This window comes from Muntiacus reevesi, chromosome 13 (assembly GCF_963930625.1).
Source record: "Muntiacus reevesi chromosome 13, mMunRee1.1, whole genome shotgun sequence".
Taxonomy (NCBI): domain Eukaryota; kingdom Metazoa; phylum Chordata; class Mammalia; order Artiodactyla; family Cervidae; genus Muntiacus; species Muntiacus reevesi.
Genome location: NC_089261.1, coordinates 3034196 through 3042598, shown reverse-complemented (window position 1 = coordinate 3042598; position 8403 = coordinate 3034196).

The following is an 8403-nucleotide window of genomic DNA, read 5'->3' as shown; positions in this document are numbered from 1 at the left end:
CCCAGACCACAGGTGACACTGTGGCTACCTGCACCCTGAGCAGGGACATCACTGTCACCACTGTGCTCTATACTGGGAAGAGCAGAAGCCAGCGAGGCCTCCTCAGCCCTCCTGTCCTACCACTCAGACTCCAGGAAGCACCAGGCTCCGGTGTCCCCCGCGGGTTTTCTGGATCCAAAGATGCCTCGGACAACGCAGATTCTTGTGTTGCCTGCCGAGAGCTCTCCTGTTCCTCTTTCACTGAATAAAGACCAACTTAAAACCCTAATTAATAAATCTCCTGGACGCTGGTACCCTATGAAGGGGCCAGGAATGAAAGAAATGCTTCAATTCAAACCCTTTTGCTGGCATTCTGGCTTGTTTGATAAATGTGTGCTCTCATTGCAAAAATGCTCATGATTGCTCTAAACATCCTAAGGACAGTACGCTAACAAAAGAAACTATTAAGCATAGATCTTTCCGCGGGGTGAGAAAGGCTCCACAAATAAAATAGCCACAAATGTGCCTAATAGAAAATAGTTTAGCTAGAGATTAGCTGGCGACTTCTTGCAGGTAGTTTACTTTTAGACTAAGAGTCTGTTCTGTTCCATATCTGCTGTTTCTGCAATCCTTTGCATTTCTGTTCTGTAAAAATGCAATCCTATCTAGTTCCCATGGAGATGTCGCCTAATAGACAGAAAATAGATTAACCACAAAAAAGACAGGGTCGGCTACTGAAGTTGCTTAACGTTACACCGGGTGCAAACCATAAAATGTCAACAGGCCTGAAGGCCAAAAGATATTATACATAGAGATTAACCATAAAAAGGCCCTAATAGGCACAGAGCCCTTCAGGGGGTGAGGAAGCCCTATTAGAGAACACAAAAATTATTATTCTAAAAGTGGTTATTGGATCAATGTTTGATTGCTGTTATTGTGCTGAGGTTGTGCAGTGGAAACTATTGTTAATACAGTTAAGGATTTAGAAAAATAAGAGTTTCGCCCTAGTGTAAAAACAATAAGATAATTGTTAATTTTAACTAAGAGTGTTAAAACAGAGGCTGATTCACCGGTGCCGCAGGGTCTTTGTGTGCTAAACATTTTAGATAAATTTAGCTGAGAACTTCTGCAAAAAGACTGACGTTTGTGTTTAATAGGGTTGTATTTCTACTATGTTACAACCTGCTGGACCACGAGACTGCACTTTTCTGTTTTCTGCTAAGCTCAAGGCCAAAAGATAATGCACAAAAAATCTATGGAAAAGACTCTCATAAACAAAAATATACAGAGAGCACCTGGTTTTGTGAAGGACAAGCTGATGTAATGTTACAGTAAGTCTGTGTGCTTATCTGCCCCTTAGAAATGTACCAACTTAAGGTATAAAGGCTACGGGGAAAAATAAAGTAACTCCCTGACTCTGCTGCACACTCCGCTCTGGTCTCTTTCTCTCTCTCTCTCTCATTCGCCAACGCCATTCATTCTGAAGGTACCCCTGGATCCTGCTGTGGCAAGGACCCCAACAGAGCAGGGCCCGTGGCCTCAGCTCTGGTGTGGGTGCAGGAGGATGGGGCTATGGACCTCCTGCCCTGGGCTTCGTGGACCTGCCGACCCTCAGAGGTGGACCAGAGCTCCATCCTTCCAGATCCTGCCGGGAAGGCAGGGGACAGCCGTGTCCACTCAACACAGCCTGTCTCTGCTCCATGGAGTTGCCGAGAGAGTTGTCTGTCCCAATCCTCCTTTTGTCTGAAGGAAATCCTGCTCCACAGGCATGGATTCCTACCCTGGGCTTCGTGGGCCTGCAGACCCTCAGATCTGGGGCTGGGTTCCATCCTTCCAGATCCTTCAGGGAAGACAGGGGACAGCTCTCTCCACTCAACACGACCCAGCTTCCACTCCACAGAGTTGCCGACAGAGGTGTCTGCCCCAATCCTCCTTCTGTCTGAAGGAAATCCGGCTCAACGGACATGGCTTCCTGTGGATTCCTCAGCTCCAGGCCCAGAGCCTGGAGACCTTAAAGAGAAGCTCCCAGTGTTGGTTTGCCTGCAGATTCAGCCTCAGATGGGAAGGAGTCACAGATGACAGGGTGAGGCAGGGGAAGACTGGGATGGGCAGGAGGACTCAAGGTAGACTTTGGAGGAAGGGTTTCCTGAGGACACCTGTGGCACAGTTTCTCTCTGACACACACTCACTCACACATACAGCCACTGAGAAATGGAATACTTCCTTTTATAACAGTAACAAAAGATGTCACAGTCTTCAGCAATTGCACCACCATGGAAGGTGGCTGGTGAGCCTTGAGGGAACTCAGGAAAGGAAGTCTGCCATCTAGCAGCCATCATGCTGCAGCCACTCCCTAGGGTGAGCCTTGAGGAATCTCAGCATGTAAAAATCACAGGATGCTGACTCCGGATAGCTGACGTGTATATCAAAGCAAAAAACTCTTGCATCTTCCCATACATAGAAAAGTGCTAAATTCCTTGACTTGACATGTATGGTTTTCATTAATTAAAAAAACAAACAACCTTTCTTGTTCAGACTACCTGCCGTTTGTTATAAATCTTCTATATAACTTGAATTTCCACCACCCCCACCCCCTGCCTCCTCAGAGCAATCTTTTAGGGGTTACTTGAGATGCTGCCTCCAGGGCTTAAGTCCTAAAAATTTCACCACACAAAACATGAATCTCTACTTTTTGGATTTTACTCTGATATCTGAGGGAGGAGCCTGAAAAAATAACTGATCATGCTCACAGGTCATTTACTAAGAGATGGGTCTAGAGGATTGTGCAGAATTTGCACATCTGAAGTGAATATACATACATGATATGCTGAGGAAATGATGGCTTCTCCATTTACAATCCAAGACAAGGCCATTATTCTACTCAACTAGAACATTCAGCAAGAGAATGCTCATGCAGAAAGTTTTGCTCATAAAACCAACAAGTTGTATGATGTCTAAGTCAAGGTTCTGAAAATATATATGACACAATCAAGAGAAAGCTCCACTATGGGAAGATTACTCTCACTCATGACTAAAGAAGTGTAAACATTATACCAGCCAAACTAATAGATACTCACAAATCAGCCTAAAACCATCAGAATTCTGAAAGCATGGCTTGACTTTTGAAATGTTTGCAGAGTTTCCATGTTTAAAATCTGTCATTGTGCTTATTGCTGGAGAATTCTATCTAAAGCATTGCCACAAACACCCCTAACTGTCCTTCAAACGCCTTCCTGCCCTCTTGTCACTGACACCTGCATTGATGTACACCTGGGTCAGTTAGCTTTTTTAGAATGCGCTCTGGGGGGTGGGGGGTGGCAGGCAGGGTGCTGTAACCTTCAGTGGTTACATACACTGAGCTTCCCAAGACTTGCTTTTGGAAATGACGACATCATAGGATCAGGCTCAGGATAAAAGAACACGTATGTGGGAAGCAGTTACATCCACGGATGTGTGACAGGAGGCAGGGACCAGGTGAGCTGAGGACCAACAGGGATCCCAAAACTTTATCCACACCGAAGCTGTGCACTCTGGCCTGCAGGGGGCGCTGTGGGGCTGCCCTGGGGTCCCTGCCCAGCTGCCCAGGGAGCACCGCTCACCCCTGAGCTGGGCTGGGGGCGGGGTCTGTGCTTCTGGGGGGACTCAGCAGTGTATCCTCTCTGACTGCAGAGACCCCTGAGTAGCGACCTGTCCAGTCTCAGCAGGTGCTTCCTCTCAGGGGCTCCCTGGGGGGAAGCCCCTCCCTCTGCTCAGTCTGGGCTGTGAGCTCAGCTCCAACATCAGGGCTCAGGGGGGTGCTGGGGTAGCCGTGGGTGGACCCCCATTTGCATGGCAGCCCCTCCTCTGGCATGGGCGGGGGAAAATGAAGGCTGGGCAGCCCAGCACACTTTGGGGACCCCGCCAAGGACTCCCTGTCCTTCACCGTCCCTGGATGGATCTTGCTCAAACTCATGTGGATATAGTCGGTGATGCCACCCAACCATCTCCTTCTCTCTCCTCCCCTTTTCCTTCTGCCTTCAATCATTCCTACCATCAGGGTCTTTTTTAGTGAGTCATCTCTTCACATCAGGTGGCAAAGGACTGGAGCTTCAGGTTCAGCATCAATTCTTACAGTGAATATACAGGATTGAGATTCTTTAGGACTGACTGGTTTGATCTCCTTGCAGTCCAGGGGACTCTCAAGAGTCTTCTCCAACACCACAGTTCAAAAGCATCAATTCTTTGGCACTCAGCCTTCTTGATGGTCCAACTCTCTCACATCTGTACATGACTAGTGAAAGAACCATAACTTTTACTACATGGACCTTTGTTGGGAAACTATCGTCTGTGCTTTTTAATATGCTGCCTAGGTTTGTCATAGCTTTTCTTACAAGGAGCAAACCTCTCCTAATTTCATGACTGGAGTCACCATCTGCAGTGATTTTGGTGCCCAAGAAAATAAAGTCACTGTTTCCATTGTTTCCCCGTCTATTTGCCTTGACGTGATGGGACTGAATGGCATGGTCTTCGTTTCTTTAATGTTAAGTTTTAAGCCAGCTCTTTCATTCTCCTCTTTCATTGTCATTAAGAGGGTCTTTACTTCCACTTCGCTTTCTGCCATAAGGGTGGTGTCATCTGCATTTCTCAGGTTATTGATATTTCTCCTGCAATCTTGATTCCAGCTTGTGCTACATCCAACCCGACATTTTGCATGATGGACTCTACACATAAGTTAAACAAGCAGGGTGACAGTATACAGCCTTGACATACTCATTTCCCAATTTGGTACCATGTCCCATTTTGTCCATATCCCATTCTAACTTTTGCTTCCCGACCTGCATAGAGGTTTCTCAGCAGGCAGGTAAGGTTGTCTGGTATTCACATCTCTTTCAGAACTTTCCACAGTTTGTTGTGATCCACAGAGTCAAAGGATATAGGGAAGTCAGTGAAGCAGAAGGAAAAGTTTTTCTGGAGCTCTCTTGCTTTTTCTATGATCCAGTGGATGTTTGCCATTTGATTTCTGCGTCCTCTGCCTTTTCTGTATCCAGCTTGAACACCTGGAAGTTCTCTGCTTTTGTACTCGTGAAGCCTATCTTGGAGACTTTTGAGCATTGCTTTGCTGGCATGGGAAATGAGTGCAGTTGTGCAGTTATCTGAACATCCGTTGGCTTTGTCAAAACTTTTCTTAACCAAAGATGAAAGCCTCTCAGTGGGGACGGTGGAAGGGCACGGGAGAGGTGGGTCATGCCAGGTTCAGCTCAGGGTCAAGGGTCACCAAGGCGTGGTTCCGTGTGTCTCACTGGGGCTTTGCGACATGAAAGCAAACACGCGGAAATCCATTACACTCTGTAGGCGAGTCTGGGACCTAGGTTTCTAAGAATAAAGGTAACACCATCTGCAATGTGATACATATAAAACACTTCAGGATAAATCTGAGTAAAAGTGGAGCTCGTTGCACTGAAAATTACAATATATTGTAAGAGATATCTAAAAAATATTTCTGAGGAGAAAAATTATGTATTGCCCAGTTATTATTGTCCACACTTTGTCAATATCTGGGATGTAAGCCAGAAAACAAAGCAAACTTAAGAAACACCTACCAAGTAGCTTTAAATTATTTGTTTTATTTTTTTATGTGGAAGTGTAGTATTTAACTCAATATGTCCAAAAGGTTTAGAAAAATCAGGATGTTATTACTCTCTAACACAGTGGTTTTGTATAAATTCTTTTTTTTATCATGATACATGCTTAAAATATATTTTGATCCTTACTTTGGTATTGCAGAATGAAAAATCGATGTAAATTATTTTCCAAATCAGTTACTTTCTAGTTCTTTGCTATTGCCAATTCAAAATGGGATGTCATTTAAAATGGTGAAAACACATTTTTGTGTTATATCACTGCGATGTTGGCCTTCAAATATGTATCAATCAGACTATAATTAAAAGTAATCTTTGATGATAGAACGCTGTGATTTCTGGTGTTTAAGCAATTGAGTGAACAAGAAATAAAATTTCATTCTCCCCCCAAAATAATAAATACTCCTCCTTTTAGCTCCAAGCCCTGAATGCCACTAAGACAACAAACCTTGAAAATAGGACAGCATAGTGAAGCTATTATTTGCTACTAAAAGTATTTAAAAATACAACAATTATTCCCAAGTTGATCAAAATTCTGCCAGCAAACAGTCTTCACTTGCCACGAAGCATGAGACATGAAGCATGGGGCATGAAGCATGGGGCAAAAAGAATGGAAATTTTGAGAAAAGACATAGAGGATGAAACAGCCCTGGAACCGTCCTCCTCTAGGCCCCGGTGCCCTGATGGGTCTGAGGAAGGGGAGACTCAGGACTTAGCCCTTGAACTCCAGGAAAAGTGTTTTCTTCTGAGAAATCCCCGTGAGGCTGGGAGCACAGCTTAAGTCCTGGACGTGGCCCAGACCTGGTGGGTGAGGGCAGTGGGGTGTGGGTGCAGAGGGTTAGAGCCTGAAGTGAGGCAGGTTGATTCCTCCAGTTCCATTCGTCTTTCTCAAGAGTGCTTTTGCTTTTCGAGGTTTTCTGTATTTCCATACAAATTGCGAAATTATTTGTTTTAGTTCTGTGAAGAATACCGTTGGTAGCTTGATAAGGATTGCATTGAATCTATAGATTGTTTTGGGTAGTATACTCATATTCACAATACTCATTTCACAGTATTGACTCTTCCAATCCATGAACACGGTATATTTCTCCATCTATTTGTGTTCTCTTTGATTTCTTTCATCCGTGTTTTATAGTTTTTTATGTATAGGTCTTTGTTTCTTTAGGTAGATACACTCCTAAGTATTTTATTCTTTTTTTGCAATGGCGAATGGTATTGTTTCCTTCATTTCTCTTTCTCTTTTATTCATCGTTAGTGTATAGGAATGCAAGGAATTTCTGTGTGTTAATTTTATATCCTGCAACTTTACTATATTCATTGATTAGCTCTATTAATTTTCTGGTAGAGTCTTTAGGGTTTTCTATGTAGAGGATCAGACTCTTAAGAGCTCTGATCACCAGGTCAGGATGTGTGTTTGTGCCTGGACACCAGGGGGTGGTCAGAGGCCTCTCTCGGGTATCTGGACCTGTGAGAGCAGAGACCAGTCCCCTGGTACTTCTGGTGCTTTAAACTCCCGGTTCCCAGGTGTGACTGCCCACCCCCAAGCACCACGTAACCCCAACTCTGACCACAACTGGCCTCCCTCAGGCACAGAAAGCTGACCCAGTTCCCGGAGGTCACCAGAGCATTGTGGGAGTTGGGGGAGGACGGTCATTTGCATGAAAGGCCCCGCCCCCTCTCAGAGTATGAAGAGGGGAAGGGGCGGTGTGGGGACGCTCTGCTCAGCTATGGGGCCACAGAAGGCAGGACGCCCTGACCATGCCCACCATGGCCTGGTGCCCTCTGCTCCTCACCCTGGTCGCTCTCTGCACAGGTGACTGGATGGGGGGACAGGGAAAGGGGCTTGGGAAGACTCAGGGTCCCCGCTCCCTGCTCTCGTGCCTGGACCACCGAGTCACCATCTCTGTCTCTCCCCCTTTCAGGATCCTGAGTCTGTTCTGACTCAGCCATTCTCCGTGTCTGGGTCCCTGGGCCAGAGGGTCAGCATCACCTGCTCTGGAAGCAGCAGCAATGTTGGTCGTGGTAATAATATGGACTGGTACCAACAGCTCCGAGGATCAGCCCCCAGAACTTTCATCTATGGTGCAACCAGTCGAGCGTCGGGGGTCCCCGACCGATTCTCAGGCTCCAAGTGTGGGAACACAGCCACCCTGGCCATCAGTTCACTGCAGGCTGAGGACGAGGGTGATTATTACTGTTCATCTGTTGACAGTAGTAGTTATCATGGAACAGTGCCCCAGCCCAGGGGGGAAGTGAGACAAAAACCTGCTCTCCCCCAAGTCATGGGCCGACCGGGGCTGAACCATCTTCTGCCAAAGCTGCCACTTCTACTGTCTGTTTTATTTAAAACTGGGGTCTGAGCACCACAGCAGGAGCTTCGTCCCAGAAGTCCTTTCAGGTCTTCTTCATTCTTCCCCATATAATATGTGGTTGCCAAAGAAAAGTGTCCCCATCACTGGGGACACAGTGTCTGTCTGTCTTAATCTCAGGGTCCGAGGTGGGAGATCCATCTGACATCATCTCAGGCCTGGGAGGCCCCCACTGCCCTCTGCCCTCTCTCCTGCTCTCAGCCTCCTCTGTTCCTCGTGGTGTCCGGGGCTCAGGCAGGGTGGACTCAGCCAGGTTCGGTGACTCTGTGGACACTCAGCCACACTCACCTGCCTGGAAACAGCAACACTGTTGGCACCAAAGGGGCTAGTTGGCTGCTGTCTCAGTCACGCTGAGTCCCGAACTCCTGACCACAGGAGTCATAACCAGCCCTCGGGGCTCAGCGAGTCTGCCTGGGTCTGGGTCGGGTGGGGTCCCC